Below are 17,844 nucleotides of genomic sequence, written 5' to 3'. Positions count from 1 at the left end.
TTCAAGAAATGAAAATAAATTCCCAGATACATTTTCATGATATGATAACATTATTAAGATAAATTCAATAAAAGATGTCGGGAATCGGTTGTAAAGAAAAAAATATGAAGTAGGCCGCGCACTTGGGGCCTAATCGGAAACATCAGATAAACACACCTTAAGCCCACAAGCCCACGAATGCCCATGGAAATCCCACGTGGGTCCCACGAACCCTTGCTGACTGGGCTTCGGCAACGTATAAGTACGATAAGTGTTTAATAATTCAATCTGATTAGCTTGGGAGACCATTTGGTCATGTACTCAGTTTCTCCCAACTGGTCTGTAATAAAAAAAATGAATTAAAAAAAGCACTCTAATTGCCTAACAGCAACAAAATAATTACGGTGTACACAAACACAGAACGAACTCATGCTTCATGCGAACGATCGCACTGTATTCGCTCAATTAAAAGTTAAATTCTACTTTCATCTCGTTTACAAAAGAGTGTTTCGGGATAACAGGAATACTTTACAGAGCAATGAGCGTTTGTTTCAAAAAAATGCTGGTAAAATTATTATTATACTTTTTGCGAGATGAAAAATGGTTGGTATTATGGTTGATTAGATCGTCAGACCAGGGCCACTTTTAACAATTTTCAACTGGAGAGGCATTGTCATCAGTGATTGTCCTAGCTTACAGAACCTCCAACTCGTTACTGACTTCTCCGATGTATAATTCACAGGAAAAACATGTTTTTATTTTTTTCCAACTTTTGCTATTATAGGCCTAGTATCAACGTTCATTTAAAATCCGAAATGAAAATATTATTTGAGTTTTGCTTGCAGGCCCATGAAATACATTGTCAGTGTATTCATGTGCTGGTGCCAGCACAAAATTTCGGGGGGGGAGTGAGGGGCGGGGAAAATAATCACTATTGCACATGTCTGAGACCCGGAAACAAGTTGACGAAGATGAAACACCCAGAGGAGGACCTGGGAGACCCCTTCCAGAAAGGTTTAAAAAACACCTAAAATTTCGCGTTTTGAAAGTACTTTCAGCCTAAACTAACAATAAAACTCTATCAAGAGAGATTGTAACAGAGAGTGAAATGTTTATTTAAAATATTTCAAAAGGAGGGGTGGGATGTAATTCCTCTCTCCTGACTGCGCCCCATGCTGGTGGGGATACACCGTCAGTTTCCTCAGTAATGCTTTTAGTTTCATTCCTTGCATTACCAGAATCCTGAATTAACTTTTTGTGGTGTCTCTACACTTTCATCTTGTTCTAAAAATATTTGATCCGGCATTACTACAAGAGATAATTTTGTACTTTTTCGACTATATCTTCACGAAAAGATGAAATTCAAACTTTCGAATCATCACTCTTTTCCTTTGCAGAATATCTAAAATAGTTTTTTTGCTGATATTGCTACATTTTTGTTTCCTTTTTCAAAATTTTGTTTCGTAATTTCGAAATATTTTATATTCTTTCGCTTTGAAGCAAAATTATTTGTCCTGACTTTGTTTCGATTTGTTGATAAATCTCTGCGTCTTTGATAAACGAACGAATACTGACTCAATTAGTGGCAGCAAATAAGTGCGAACAAAACTAACTGACATGATTATAATTTAACAAGATAGTTTTTATTAGTCGATAATCATGTCAAAAGTATTTTAACCGCAAAGGTATAATACTGAATTAATGCTTAATTCTGAAAAGAGTTTCGAAAAGTCTAAACGATGCAGTAGGCTACTTATCTTTGTATAAAAATTACAACGACTGTTAGTGATATTACTTAGTTTGAGATAAAAAAGTTACTAAAAAGTAGGCGGCAAACAGTTCAGTGGAGGGGAAGCAATTGCCTCCACTTTCCACTAAAAAGAAACCCTGCGTCAGACCATACTCGGCACGCGACAACTCAGCAAGTGCGTCAACTCAGCCAATACATTTCAGCTACTGTCCAAGTCGCAAATGAGATTTTCACCAAACATCTGACTTGCTTGGTTATTGCTTGCTAAACTGAGCTTGCTGACTTGTGGCATGTCAGGTTTCGACTTGCTTAGTTGTTACCTTCTCAGTTTCATTATTTGCCAACTTTAGCCAATTGCTATTCAAACTATAGAATTTTTGATATTAAAACATCTAATATATATAAATCAAATATAGTTATTACTATCTAAACCAGTGGTTCCCAACCTTTTTTGGTGTCGGGGCCGAATTTCAAACTTCAGAGTACGTATGGAGCCGCATGAAAACACTCAAGTAATTATAACGAAAATTTTAAAGCAAGAAAGCATGTAGCCTACCAACAAATAGCAATACTAACAAGAAAAATAAAATAAATCAATTTAATGTCCAACTTGGCATTGGCTTTGAGCTTTAACAAGTTTATCAAAGCGAGGCGCAATTGCAGAGGATGCAATGCGCTTTGTTGTCTACCTCAATTCGAAAATACTTTTCTTCCCCAGCGCTTTGAAAGACCCGATTCTCCTGCTTTATAGTTTTATAGCGGCAATAACTACTGCTTTTCTCAGTCTGTTTTATAGGACCTACCAGAAATTTTACACGTTTTGAAGTGTGTTGAGCATCACACCATATCAACCTAATTATTTCACTTAATGATTTATGATTCACAATAAGTAGACAATGGCCCATTCACAACAGTATAAAGTAGGCTACAAGGTGTAAGATGTAAAATGAAAAGTTCACTGACAGTGCAACCATGCAACCTCTACGAGTCTACGACATAACGACAATGCAGTTTGTAAACAATTTTGACTTTGTAAACAATTTTGACAAGTCAAAAAATAATCGCCCTAATTATTATAGATAGATTTTTTATAATTTTTGTTGGATTTTTAGGGGTCAATGAGAGCGGCAAGAAGGCTAGCTTGGAGCCGCATGCGGCTCTAAGAACCGCGGTTGGGAATCACTGACTAAACCCTTGACAGCCTGTTTCACCTAAATGGATCATCAGAAGTTTCTTATTCAAATAGAATCTAAACATAACTACGGTATAAATTCACTAATAATTCATAACTATAAAACATAACTAAACATTCTAATATATAAATCTAATATTGAAGTAGGCTAGTCTAAAAATGCCTCGGAAGAAAAAATATCACCAAAAATTTCTTTCATACACTGTAATACATTTAACATATTGAAATAAGCTGCCACTGTATACAGTTTAATAACAGAGCCAAATAAATATTTGTTACAAATTTAAACAATCTTCACTTGTAAAATCAGCGTTTAAATACATGCAGCTTGATTTGGTTGTAGAATCTTGGAAAAAGTGTTCTATGATAAAATATACAAAATCGCCGAAATAAATCATAAATATTTATATTTGAAACATTCTGCAAAGTTAATTGAAATGGTCTTTATCGTGCCAACTTTTTCACTTCAACTCACTGTAAGTACTTAAAATCTACACACATGTAGAGTTGTGATCGGTGACAAAATGCCGGTGGAGAGCCGAGAGAGAAGGTTTATATTTGCCAAAGATTTGAGAAAAAATAGAATTCGTTTTACAAAACGAAAAGGTATTGAACATACCCAAGGAATAACGTTTTCAAAATGTCATCACGTACTTAAATTCTTCAGCCCAATTCGGTCTTACATCGTATAAATTGATGAAGGCAGAAAAACACTTTCAACTTCACCATCGGTATTTACTTCTAAGTTTTGTTTTGCATAATTGTGTCTGACGCTTTTCTATGCAGTTTGTCGTGATATGGCTACTTGAATGCTTTTTTTTGTTTTACTATCATGCATTATTTAACCATGCTCAATTTAAATCATTTTATTCCGCAAATTCATTAAAATGAAATGCAACAACATTTTACCACGTGCTTCAATACGCTTGATTATACGTATAAATTATACAGGACAATGCAATGTCAGATTAGTTGACTTATGGTCAATGCGATAACTTCTTTTGAGACTCAAGAAAATCGTATTATTATAATATGGAAGACATATATTTCAGACTGGCATATGTGCTGTGCCAGCATAGATTGCAAACAATATTTTTGTTACTTTAAAGCTATTAATTTTCTCATTTTATTCAAACGTAACATTTTTACAAGTCTAACTGCAGCTCATTAACGATCTACCAAAAATATCGTAATCTAGAAATTGGCAAAGTTACAATTATTACATCGTTTAAACCTCGAAAAAAGCTAAAACGATGTAAACCTCACGCTGGATAGTCCCCAAAACTACCTGACCACGTAATCAGCAATAGATAAACATTTGACAACACTTTCATGCAATTAATTATAAATCGGCTGGTTGAATCAATAGTCGATTCTTAAATTATTTGCAAACACTGGCTTGTACTGACTAACAAATATTTACTATCTCACGATCCTCAAGTTCAAATATAAAGACATCTTCCATAATTTCTTGACTATCAATCCAATAATATATCAAACTTCGCATTTTTCGCAGAGAGTTTGTTTTGTTGAACCAAAAGTAGAAGAATCCAAAAAATAATATGGAATTTATCGAACAAAAACAACAAACAAACAAGAACAAAAAGACACAGGTTTTCTTGTGTCATGGGAAATGTCATGTTGTTGCTTGGAGTCCTTTGCTAGAGATTCTTACATTTTGTTGATATTCGTCAAGAAAAGGCAAGAATAATTTCCTCTCACGTGAAAACACAACAGGATAATGCAAAATGGCTGCTGCCTATACTGAACCGCCGATCGTGCTGACAATTGGCGCCTTTAGGCTGGCCGGCGGAAAAATTAATGTAGGCTGATGTGATTCGTAGATATGTAGGCATCTATATAGCCTAAAATTAGAGCTAAATTGAACAGCTTAATGCCTTAAACTTTCAGTAGGCTACAATAGTTGAAACATATCATCCAATCCACATATAAAACTGATTACTTGCAATAGAATTTTACTTTCCTATTAATCAAGCGGTTTTTTACTTACGCTGGCAGCACACTGAGAATCATATCAGCGCGCCCTGCTCCAAATAAAAACAAATATTTAGTTACTTTATTTGCTTAAATCTTTTGCTGCTTTGTATAAAAAAACGACATTGCATTTTTACTTTCGACTGCCAAATATGAAGCGTGAATGACGATAGACATCGTACTGTTTTTGCATGTTATTTTTCTTTGAAACTATTTACAGTAAATCGGTAAAATTAATACAGTTTTATTAGGCCTACTCAATAAGCTTCATCAAACAGTATTTTCGCTAACTGGTTTGCTGGCTGACTTAGTCCACTTATTCAAGACTATTAATGACAAGAAATAAACTTGAAAAACTGCTGTTCAAGCAGTACATTTGATGTTTGGAAATTTTTTTTTTTTTTGATGAGTTCAGTTTTTTTTTTTAATTAATCTGTCAGTAACGAACATGCGACAACCAGCATTATTTGTTTTACAAGTTTTCATATCTTAGTGCCTCAGTGTAAAATTGTCCTTCTGATGTCAGATAAACGAAGACTGTCATCAAAGGAAAACGTTCTGGTGCTATCAACAATATCAGATTGCTAAGTGCGCTTTGAAGTCATTGAACCGTGATGAGGAAGCGTGGCTGAAGAGAGAGTTAAGTGACAAAATTTATAGTTTTTCCAACAATTTGTGAATGCTTTCAAGAATAATTTTATCAAAAGTGAAAAGTTGTAGTATTGTTATTGAAATATACAATTGAAGATCTTTTTTAACAAAGGCTTTACTAATTTAAGACTTTTTCTGATAAAGGCTTTTGATAAAAAGTTTTGTAATGACGATGATGAATTATTTGTAGTAGTTGACTTACACCTCTCTTTAAGCAAATAGGCTAAGTTCAGGCTGGATATTTTTGAAGGATATTTACTTAGCTACACTTTGTGTAAACAAATGTAGGTAACTTCACAATGTAGATTCTAACGATCTGTGTTAGCCTGATGCTGCGAGTTCGTTGTGGCAATATCGAATTACACTAGCTTTCGGAACACAGTTCCTAGTCATGTGCTATGACGAATATGTAGGTAAATATCCATAAGGAAAATATCCCGACTGGAAAATATCCCTACGAAAAATATCAATTTGGAAATTATTCCAAATGGAAAATATCCTGATTGGAAAATGTTTGTCTGGAAGATATCCCGCCTGGAAAATATCCGCCCGGAAAATATCCCGCTTGGAAAATATCCACCCGGCAAATATCCCATCTGAAAAATATCCACCCGGTAAATACCTTAGGAAAATATCCAGCCTGATACGGCAATTGAATTGAAGATAACACTGGTGGCTATTTTCCGTATGGATTTTTCCGATTGCGGGTGGTATGTCAAGCCATCAAAAAGACCTTGGTTCAACACTAATCTTGAACACGCAGCTATGTCTGGGCTAGACACCTTATAACATGCTCTGTCTAAATAAAAGTTGCATGGACTGAAAAATATCCACCCGGTAAATACCTTAGGAAAATATCCAGCCTGATACTGCCCACGGCAATTGAAGATAACACTGGTGGCTATTTTCCGTATGGATTTTTCCGATTGCGGGTGGTATGTCAAGCCATCAAAAAGACCTTGGTTCAACACTAATCTTGAACACGCAGCTATGTCTGGGCTAGACACCTTATAACATGCTCTGTCTAAATAAAAGTTGCATGGACTTGTAATAAATTAGCGTCATACGAAACAACAGCAAAGCATTCTTTAAGGTGCGCAAGAAGATTGTCTTCCTTGTATTAGCCTACCACTCTTTTGACCGAATCTTTACAACGCGCATAACTTGCATACAAGAAAAGGTCTTACTGTGATTGAAATGAAACAATGCAATATCTTATAAACTTGGCTTTGTGAAACAGTGGCGTAGTGTACGCAGGAAGGGGGGATTTAAAAAAAATTCATGAGACCATTCTAAACGTATCAACATTTAGTTCACAGCAGAAACAAAAGTGGGCTTATGACAGCTCACGAAACGTAGACTTGTAGTTGTGCTGATCATCAGAGCTACAAGATGATCGAGAAAGCTTGACGAACACTAGCGTACGTTTTTTGTTAAAATTAGTTGGTTAATGTAAAAATGCAATGTAAATCATGAATGCAATCCACTCTACGAAACCAAATTGCTAAGATCTCGAAATCGTAAAATAAAAACGGTTCCGTCAAAATGAAACAAACGTTTGTTTTAAAATCGTTTCAACTTAACATTAAAGTTGCTTATGCTTGGAGATGTACCATCAAACGGTGGAAACGGTTGCCTAATAAAAAATAGGCTAGCCACCAGCAAAAGACAGACCGGTTATTCAAGCTGGTGGTGAGCCTGGGTCTACAATAGCCTTCAGCAGGGCTACTAAACAAATGTTAGCAAAGTTCCATTTTGACAAGTTAAATATTTTTGCGATCCGGTAAATATTTCATATGCAACCACAAAAATTAAACAACCAGTAGACTACGAGCACCGAAACACTTTTTAGGTAGTATGTAACACGACTTGGATTTTTGTCTGACACAAACAAAGAAGTACAAAAGGAAAAAAGTGTATTGTGTTTCTTTGTAGTGTAGCTGTGTGGATCGCACATCAGAGAAGACGGCAAAGCGTTGGGGGGTCTGGGGGCGAAGCCCCCAGCTCTTTGAATAATCACAAAAAATTGCTTTTCCCTAATGGAAATCTGTTGAAAGAGGCCCTAAAATGTGACGATGAGGTTATTCTTCCAGGAGCCCTAGGTCCACCTTCAACACCCAGAAGGTCCGGATTCGGACCGCGGTCCGCCAGTTGAGTAGCCCTGGGCAACAGCTTTGGTTCAAGCATCTGTACTAAACTTATAAACAACAAAAGCAAGCAAACTATTTAGAAATTTCGATGCCAGCTAGGCTACTCAATTTTTCACTTTTTGTTTCGTCGCAGATAATTTCTTGGATATAATTGCTTTATCTTTACACAAATAGGCTACGTGTTTACTAAACTCGATTTACAAAAAAAAAAGAAACATAGAGGATGACGCTTTTAAATAGAACCCTAATAAGCCATAAAACAATGCAAAAATTTCAAACATCAAGCTCAGTTGGGGAGTTTTAATACCTAACCCCCCTCCCTGAGTACGTAGCCTACACTGTTATGAAATCATTAGCAGGAAGAAAAGACTTTGTTTGAATTAGGTGACCATTGAAGAGGTAAACCTACGGTATAGCGATCTATATACACAGGTCTTGACAGCGTGTAAACTGGAAGCTTGGCCAAAGGCTGATGTACTGTAATTTTGATTTTAAAATTTCAACTGAATTTACTTTATATCTCTTTGAAATGGTAGTTTTGAGAATTCAATTTGCTAAAGTGTAATCATTGAATCTCAAAACACTACAAAATTCGTAATATTACGTTAAAAAAATGACGAATTTTCGCATTTACCAATGTTGCCAGATGAATTTTGGATTCCCAGCAAAAATACCAAAATGTACTTTTTATTTGAATCGCAACAACACCACAGAAGTAACTCAAAATCGCACAAATTATACAAAAAGACTACATTTATTAATTAATATTCAAATTATTAACTGAAACTAGCAATTTTGGTTGCTAACAGATCAGTCTTCAGTCAAATTTTAAGCTGCAAGTTGTCATAGCCTGTGAATAGCGGTCGCCATGGCCTACGAGTTGCATTTATCTAACTTTTTAGCGTATTTTCAAACTGATTTATTGGGCATCATGTAATTTTCCATCTAAGAATGACACAAAATTGCTATTTGCTCCTTTGCCTTTTTTGCAAATAATAATCTTTGGCTTCAATTTAGTAGGGTTGCCAGAGGTTAATATACAAAAGAGCCCAAGCTTATGCAAAAAGTAGCCCAATTTTTTGGGGGGTTCTAAAATCGAGCCCAAAATGGAGCCCAAGCAAAGAGATAGGCTATTATACAAAATTATTCCAGAGCACTTTATCGTCAGTCCCAAATTATAAGTGTTTTCCAGTTCTTCACATCTTTCAGACAGATTGGCAACCATGCATTAACTCAACTGTTTGTCAAAATAACTACAAACAAGTAGCCTACCGGTACCAAAACACAAAAAAATGGTTTCATTACCTTTCGTAATATTTAGTTTTATAATATTTAGTAAAGTTTTAGCTAATATTTAGTAATATTTAGTAAAGTTTTAGCTAACGCATCAAGAGTGTTCCCCTCAAGACCATCAATAGTTTTGATAACCCACCAAGGTCGATCAACGTAGAAACTATCTTTTTTTTCCACTCATATAAATTGTTAAAAAAAAATCATTAGCCTTTTTTTTCTCATCTTTCTACATTTGTAAAAACTTTATTAAGGTGTTGTGACCATGCCATAACTGATTGTCCTGCTTTGGCATCATGCACGATTGCACGTTATAGCGTCCGTGTTTTGTCGCTTCTACCTTGTTCTAGACCCCTGCTATGTTTGACATATATTGTTTTTCGTTGTGATGGTCAGAAATAAAAACAAACTGAACTGATGTCCACTGCATTTTCATGAAAACCTGGATCACTTGAGTTGCCAGGATTGCCAGATATTAAAGCCTAAACATGCACATTTTTGATAATTGGCATCTCTATACCAAATTGGTAACCCTTCCTGACCGAGGCCTCCAAAAACGCTGTTCCTCAATGAAATAACTACGAATTAAGTAAAAATCTTAAACATGATACAATTTTTACATAAAAAGTTATATTATATTTTTAAAAAAAGTAGCCCAATTGGACGCCAGCCAAAAAAGCGCGCCCAACGCGAATTTTTGGCGCCTGGAGAAATCAAAAGTAGCCCAATTGGGCGTAAAAGCGCCCAATCTGGCAACCCCAAATTTAAGTACTTTTGTGACACATCTATAAAACGAAAGACAGCTTAGCCTATGTATTCAGTTACTTTTTTTTCAACATGAACCTTGATCAAAACCGCAATGGTCAAAGTCAAAATCATGAAATTTGAAGATAAAAAGTGAGACCCCTGTACATGAGAGAAGATGCGAACGGGAAATATGTAACAGTAAGCACATGTTATCTTTCAAGGATTATCACGGTTGGCTTCAACCGCTTTGATCTGAGTAGCTCGAGCCTGAAAGCCGCTCTGATCTTCTTTTCAATTGCTTTTGTGACGTCACAATTGTCCACTCAGGTGCCGCGTCTTAGTCTTTGTTCTCGGAAGCATAAGAGACAGTGACTTGGCCGCTTCAAAAGCGGTGAGAACGAAGAAGGTAGTCACAAAAGAACTTCTTTGATTTTTGCCTTTGAAAAACTGGTGAGGGCCTTGGAAGGGAATTTAATTGAAAATTGCTGTTTCCGAACTTGCTTGTTTTTACATGAAATTAATTTAAACGTAGTTTTGACTACTACTGGTGTTGTTTTAACGATAAATATCCTTATTTTCTCAGTAAACCAAACCAATTCTCCACCCTTTGACAACCCTTTCCCTATTGTTACCTTACAATGGAAAATGTGTGCGTACTCACTGGATTAAATCACTGTTGAACGGTTTTCCTCAAATACTCGCTAAACCCTGGTTTCTGTTGCTTCAATAAGAATCATTTTAAGTGATTACTTGGGAACAGGCTTTCATATTCGGCGATATCAAAGCTAATATCAAAGAAACGACTTCAAACAACATCCCGAAAATTTTGCGACTAATCTAAGGTTGGGAGTAGATTATAAAATGTTAGTAAAGGTGATTATGATGCTAATGATGATTATTGTTATGTTGCAATTGAAACAATGCAACTATAATATTTTAACATTTACTGACTGCAAATATTATTCTGAAATAAATGCGATTCATTGACCTCCTAATTTCGACTTAGTGACATAGCTCATAATCTTGAGTAACTTATTAAACAACTTGGACTACCTGTTCAGTGTTCATAGGGTGCGTACAATCAGCAAAATATAACTTTTTGAAACTTTTTATTGGGACGTTTTCAACGGTTAGTGTCAATTTAAACACGATTTTCGCAATTAGTTCAAAACACCTTAAAATACAAATAACACAACTAGTAATAACCGAAATATGGATTCATGCAAACGACAAAAGAGGTTATAAATGGAGGGGGTTTTGTTTATTTGGCAATTTTTTCAAATCTAATTTTAGCCCTAGTTGAAGGATATGCCTACAACAAGATATTCTAAGACCTTTGATAACTTCCCTCCGATCGTCCTTCACCATGAAAGTTACTTTGTTCAAAGACTAACAATTAACATTTACCAAATGCGAAAATTGCCATCCTACATTTTGATTACCTTATTTCAAGTTCAAATGATACATTGCTATGTCACTAGTAGTGACCAACAGGTTGCAAAATAGCAGCAAACACTTTTCTGGTCTAGATTTTGCGGTCAAGTAGGTTTAACGTGTACAGTAATTATGACTTGTGCGCATGACTACGCGCATGCGCAAAAGCTTGACATAAATGAAACATCACAGTGTAAATTTTAACGATCTGTTTTAGTCTGATGCTGCGAGTTCGCTGTGGCAATAGCGAATTGCACTAGCTTTCGGAACAAAGTTCCCTAATCATGTGCTATGAGTCATAGCAAAAATCATTCGATTTGGTTTTAGATGAAAAGGAAAAGGGCTTTGCCCGCGCAGGTTCGAATCCTGCCGACGACGCCAGTTAAATGTCTGTTGTATTTCCAGACGTTTAATATAAAATAAACAATAATAATTGTAGCGATAGCCAACCAAGTGAGAAAACCATGTACCTCTTGTTACTTACTGATTCAGTGTATAAAAGCAACGCAATATATAGTAAGAAAGAAACGCAAAACAATCAACTAAGGAACGTGGTACAGAACGCTCAATTGATTACACGCGCAGTGCGGTAGTACTCAATTCCAACGTCTGTAGGCCTACCAGAAAACGCTGAACTGTGATTATGTAGTGAGGCTGGTCACGAGTTACATATATTCAACGTAAATAAAATGACGACTATAACACCTCCCCCGATAATTTTTATACACAAAGAAAAATATGAACAAGACACCGAATTAAACAATAACTCTCAAAGTCCGAAACGGGCCGGAGGTCTGCGGCGACGGCTCGACCTTCGTGGGTTGTGTGGCCCGAATTCCGGTACAGTCGGTGTGTCGTCCGAATCCGTTCGAGCTGAGGTGGAGACAGCGGAGGAGTCGACTGTTGGTGCAGGAGTTTCTCCCGGCTCCTGGTCCTCCGATGATGCATAGCGAGGTTGCAGTTGGTCCATATGGCGCCTCCACGTCGGACCATGTGGCAGCAGACGTACCAGGAAGATTCGGCTACCCTGTCGCTTAATCACCTCGGCTGGAACCCAACGAGGGTCCTGGCTCCGTCGTGGAGTGAATGATAGCGCGTAACAGGGATCTCCCGGTTTGAAATGTCGTTTTGTAACTTCAGAGGCGTCCGTGTTGTGAGGGTTTTGTCGGGGTACCACTTGAGACGGTGTGGGGAGAAGCGTGTCGATCTTGGTTCGAATCTGACGATTGTTGAGTAATTGGCTTGGAGAGTAGCCACTCGGAGTGGGCGTGCGTCGATACTGCTGTAGGAATTCCAAGACTGCTTGTTTCGGGGGCAGGGAAGATTTGCGAAGTGCTTGCTTGAACGTACGTACGAGGCGCTCCGCCGCTCCATTGGTTTCCGGATGGTAAGGGGCACCCGTGATGTGTACCATACCCCTCTCCTTACAGAAAGTTTGAAATTCTGTGGATTTAAAAGTAGTAGCATTATCGGTAACTATAGTATGGGGATAGCCGAAATGAGCAAAATCCTCTTCTAGCAGGTTGATAGTAGCTGTTGACGATAAGGAAGTAGTAGCATGAATACATGGGTATTTAGAAAAAGCATCAATGCTGAGTAACCAATGGTAACCCATGAATTCTACCGCATGATCTATGTGTAAGCGACTCCACGGTGCTTCTGGAACCGTCCATGATTGGACCTGGGTTTTAGATTGCGGTTGACATTCGCCACAGGTACTGCACTTGTGACAAAGTTCCGCGATGTCTCGATCGATGTTTGGCCAGTAGACGGACGTCCTTGCCAACTGCTTCATTCTCTCAATGCCGAAATGTCCTTCATGAAGCAACTGAAGGACGGAAGGACGAAGTTTGGAAGGGATGACCACTCTGGAACCGTAAAGTAGACATCCGTAACAAGTAGAAAGAGAGTCTGCGTACTTACGGAACGGTTCGACCGGGTCTTGTGGAGAAGACTTGGCCGACCATCCTTCATGAATGAAACGCATTACCGTGGAAATGATAGGATCTTTAGAAGATTCTTTACGCAGTGAGGCGGCATTTGGGGTCTGGACCTGCAAATCCAAAGCATCGATAGCACAGACGATATCAATGTCATCCGCACTTTCCTCTTCATCGAAGACTTTATCCCCTCCTGCTGGTAAGCGACTCAAAGCATCAGCGTTTTGATGATCCTTTGTCTTCCTGTACTCAATAGTGTATGTAAATTGCGACAAAAAGAGTGCCCAACGAGCCAAACGATTTGCTGCCAACGAAGGTGTCGATTTGGTCGGGCCAAAAAGACTAAGCAATGGTTTATGATCTGTGACCAAAATGAATGATCTACCAAAAAGATATTGATAGAACTTCTTTAGCGCAAAAATTATCGACAAAGCCTCTTTCTGAATTTGACTATAGTTTCTCTGCGAGGCTGTTAATACTTTTGAAACGTTTGCTATAGGCCGTTCTGTGCCATCTGGGTAACGGTGAAACAAAGTAGCACCGATGCCCACACTAGAAGCATCACATGCGATACCTACCGGAAGTGACGCATTGAAATGTGTAAGAACCTCATCAGTAGATAGATGATGCTTCAGCTGAGCAAAAGAGTTTTCCTCTTGTTTTCCCCATCTCCAAGGAATGTCCTTTTTCGTGAGATGGTATAGTGGTTCTGCTACAGTAGAAGCGTTCAACGGTAGAAACTTCGAGTAAAATTGTAAGGAACCTAAAAATGAACGAAGAGAAGATACGTCAGTGGGGGCAGACATCTCCAGTACGGCGTTTACCTTGGGACCTTTGGAGATGCCCTGCCTGGACAAAATGTGTCCGAGATACTCTACCTGAGGTTGTGCAAACTTACACTTGTCTTTCCTACACCTCAGGCCTTTTGAGTGAAGTCGATCGAGGAGCCGTCTAAGATTCTGGAGATGCTCCTCAGCAGTAGTGCCACTGACAAGAATGTCGTCTAGGTAGACTGCAACCCCTGGAAGGTCGGCTGTAAGGTCGTCCATGATCTTCTGAAAATAACCTGGAGCAGAAGATATGCCAAAAGGTAAAACATTTTGTAAAAGTACGCCACGGTGAGTGCTTAATGCGAGTCGTTTTCGACTGTCAGGACCAAGTCGAATCTGATTGTAGGCATCAGCCAAGTCTATCTTGCTGAAACCATACCCACCACCCAACTTTTGCATTAAGTCTTCTGGTAAGGGTAACGGGTGACGATGGGTCTCCAGGGAAGGGTTCACCGTGACTGAATAATCGCCACATATGCGTAACTTGGCCTTCGCTCCTGAAGAGTTTGAAGGCTTACGGACTGGAACAACCGGTGTGCCCCAATCGCAAAACTGAACTGGTGTCCATACACCACGTGCAATGCCCGAATCATAGGCTTGTGCTAAGTCCTCCTTTAGCGCGAAAGGTACATGCCTAGGTTTGAGAAAAACAGGTGTAGCATCAGACTTAAAATCTATGTCTAGTTCATAATCTCGTAAGCACCCGAGTTCAGGCTTAAAAACATCTTTGAACTCGTCACATAAGAGGGAGCATGCTTTCTCCAGACTCTTATCAGGCTTGTCGTATGACTGGATACTCTGTAAAGTAGAATAGTTAGACAGAAGGAATTTATCGATAGAAATTCCTAAAGACGAAATTGCATCACGACCTAGCAAGTTCAGTCCTTTGACTGTCGTGACTACAAAAGGAATATTATCTGACCTTCCCGTGGAAGGACAAGTTACCTGGGCCGTGAAAGAACCCGTGATTGGTACTAGATGCTTGGTAGCAGATTGGAACTGCGACACTGGTGCTTGCAATTGAGGTGCGCCTACCCGAGTCCAGACGTCGTTGGAAAGGAAATTTCCATTTGTAGCAGTGTCCAGTTCTAAGTGTGTGGTTACCGAATTAATGGAGATCGGTACTTCCAACTTTGAATTTCGAGGTTTTCTGCAAGAACTAGAAAGCATGTTAATTTCCTCGATACAATTTACCTTAGAAGGTTTGAACTGTCTAGCTTTCTTTCGACAAACACTCTGTAAGTGTCCCGTAATATTGCAGAAATGGCAAGTGGCTTTCTTAAACCTACAGTCATTGGCGTTGTGGTTGGAATTACCACAGCGATAGCATTCTTTATTTTTAAAAGAAAAGAAAGTACCTGTAAGTTGCCTAGTTTTTGGAGGTTTGCTGATGGTCCTTACTTTCGCAACTGGTGCTGGTAGAGTGCCGTAAACAGTTTCTTTGGCCACCTTGGCTGCCTCTTCGGTTTCTGATGCAACCTCCACCGCACGTTTGAAAGTAAGTTCATCAGCTCTGATTTTGAATAACGCCTTAAGCACCGCCTCGTTACCTATTGAACAAATAAAACGAGTACGTAAAGCTTCGTCCAATGGATTTGAAATGGACGAGAAGTCACAGGTGGCAGCTGCCTGGCGTATGCGGATGGCTAGTTCTTGAGCTGTTTCACCGGGCTTGCGCTTCATTTCGCTCCAGAAGCGGAATCGCTCCCTCACGATGAAGCGTTTTGGGTCGAATTGTTGAGCCATGTAATTTGTAATTTCCGTCATGGTGAGATCGTTGACTTCTTTTGGGTTTGTTTCCTGCGCAGCCAAATTTGTTAACATTTTGTAGATTGTAGGTGATTGATTGGTGAGAAAAACCTGTGGCATTTTGTCTTGTGCGACTGAATGTGCTGCTACAAAGGTGTTAAACCTCTTCCAATAATCTGCCCACAGTTCAGTGGTGGCATCGAACGTTACGAACTTAGGTAAAGATACCTGTTGTTGTATTGTTGTTGGTTGTGGTCTTGAAGTTTGGGCTCGTATTTCTCGTAGTTGTTCAAGGTGGCGCTTTTCTTGGTTGGCAATTTGATCTTGATGACGTTGTTCTTGTTCTTGGTGACGTTGTTCTTGTCTGGCAATTTGCTCCTTCGTCTGGCGTTCTTGGTTGGCAATTTGTTGTTGCAGGACTTCGATCAGTTTCTCCATGTTTCTAAAATCCTGTAGAAATTCTGTAAAGATCCTGCCGACGACGCCAGTTAAATGTCTGTTGTATTTCCAGACGTTTAATATAAAATAAACAATAATAATTGTAGCGATAGCCAACCAAGTGAGAAAACCATGTACCTCTTGTTACTTACTAATAATAATAACGTTATGGTTTTATTTATTGTCGCTCTACAACAGCTAAGGTCTTTTAGCGACAGGGCTCATTTTTAATTTGTATCAGGTTTACGATGTTATCACATTATTACCCGACTCATTCTCACTGCGCTATGCAGGATAGAACACAATCGGTACCGTTTTTAAAGTCTTCGGTTTGACCCGACCTGGAATCGATCTCAGATCTACCAGCACCAGAGCCGAAGGCGAAACCACTCGGCCACTGAGCTGGTAATTGTTACTTACTGATTCAGTGTATAAAAGCAACGCAATATATAGCAAGAAAGAAACGCAAAACAATCAACTAAGGAACGTGGTACAGAACGCTCAATTGATTACACGCGCAGTGCGGTAGTAATCAATTCCAACGTGTGTACCAGAAAACGCTGAACTGTGATTATGTAGTGACGCTGGTCACGAGTTACATATATTCAACGTAAATAAAATGACGACTATAACACTGAGGCTCTGAAAATGTTGCTTGTGTATATTCGACGTGAATATCTAAAGTTTTGTTTGACCTCGAATCTATACATTCAGCATCAAGTTTCAACTAAAATGGCAAAAACCAAAACATAAGATGTAGAATTTTACAAGGGTCAAAATTTTACAGCAACGTAAGTTACCGCTAATTCGAAAACACAACACTACCTGCGTTTGGAGGTAGTTTTGGAACTGATAAAGTTTTACTGTGAAAAATAGGTGCAATGGATGATGGAATACTTCGATAAGTCAGTGCTCTTTTTCCCCTCACTCTACTATGAATGCGTATGAAGCAACTTTCTCGTCGTTCAATGAACAGACAATCCATTGATTTTAAAGGGAAGACTTTTCAAAAAGCTGTATGGAAAAGAATTTGCACATTTGTGACCACTCGAAAATGATATTCATAAACAAGGATTTTATACAAGCCATGGGAAACCGAAATCAACCTCAGTATGAGTTTGATTATATAAAGCAGCCATCCCAAGCTTGTTTACTCACGACCCCTTTTAATCTTTCTAAAATTTCCACGAGTCTGCACTGTAAAACAATAACAGTGCTAAAAGCACATTTGTGACATTTATTAAATGACTTAATTTGTTTAAACGAAAACTGAAAACAAGTTACTGACAGGGGCGTAGACTGCACAAAACTTTGGGTAGAAATAAGTATCTTTGCCCATGTAAGTGAGCTTGGCAACAGTTCACCAAACGAGGAGTACCCATAGGGCTCCCTGAAAAGTTTTGAAAAAAATACTTCAAAGTTACGCATTCTGAGAGTGCTTTCAGTCTAAATTAATAATAAAACTTTGTCAAATGATGTAGTAATAGAGTGTGAAATTTTCATTTAAAAAATTTCGAGGAGTCAGTTGCTCCCTTTTTTTTTCACCTGACTACGCCCATGGCTACCTGTACTCGAAGCCTGTTACTTTACACGTAACTTACGAGAAACAAAACTAAAAGCAAGCACATTTATTCAGTGCGATGGGTGAGACTGATTTCTGCCACAAAGCAAGTCCAGCCGTGGCTCAATTTTTGTCAAT

The sequence above is a fragment of the Aplidium turbinatum genome, chromosome 4, assembly GCF_918807975.1.
Source record: "Aplidium turbinatum chromosome 4, kaAplTurb1.1, whole genome shotgun sequence".
Classification (NCBI taxonomy): domain Eukaryota; kingdom Metazoa; phylum Chordata; class Ascidiacea; order Aplousobranchia; family Polyclinidae; genus Aplidium; species Aplidium turbinatum.
The sequence above is the reverse complement of the archived record's forward strand: the minus strand, read 5'-3'. Positions refer to the sequence as shown.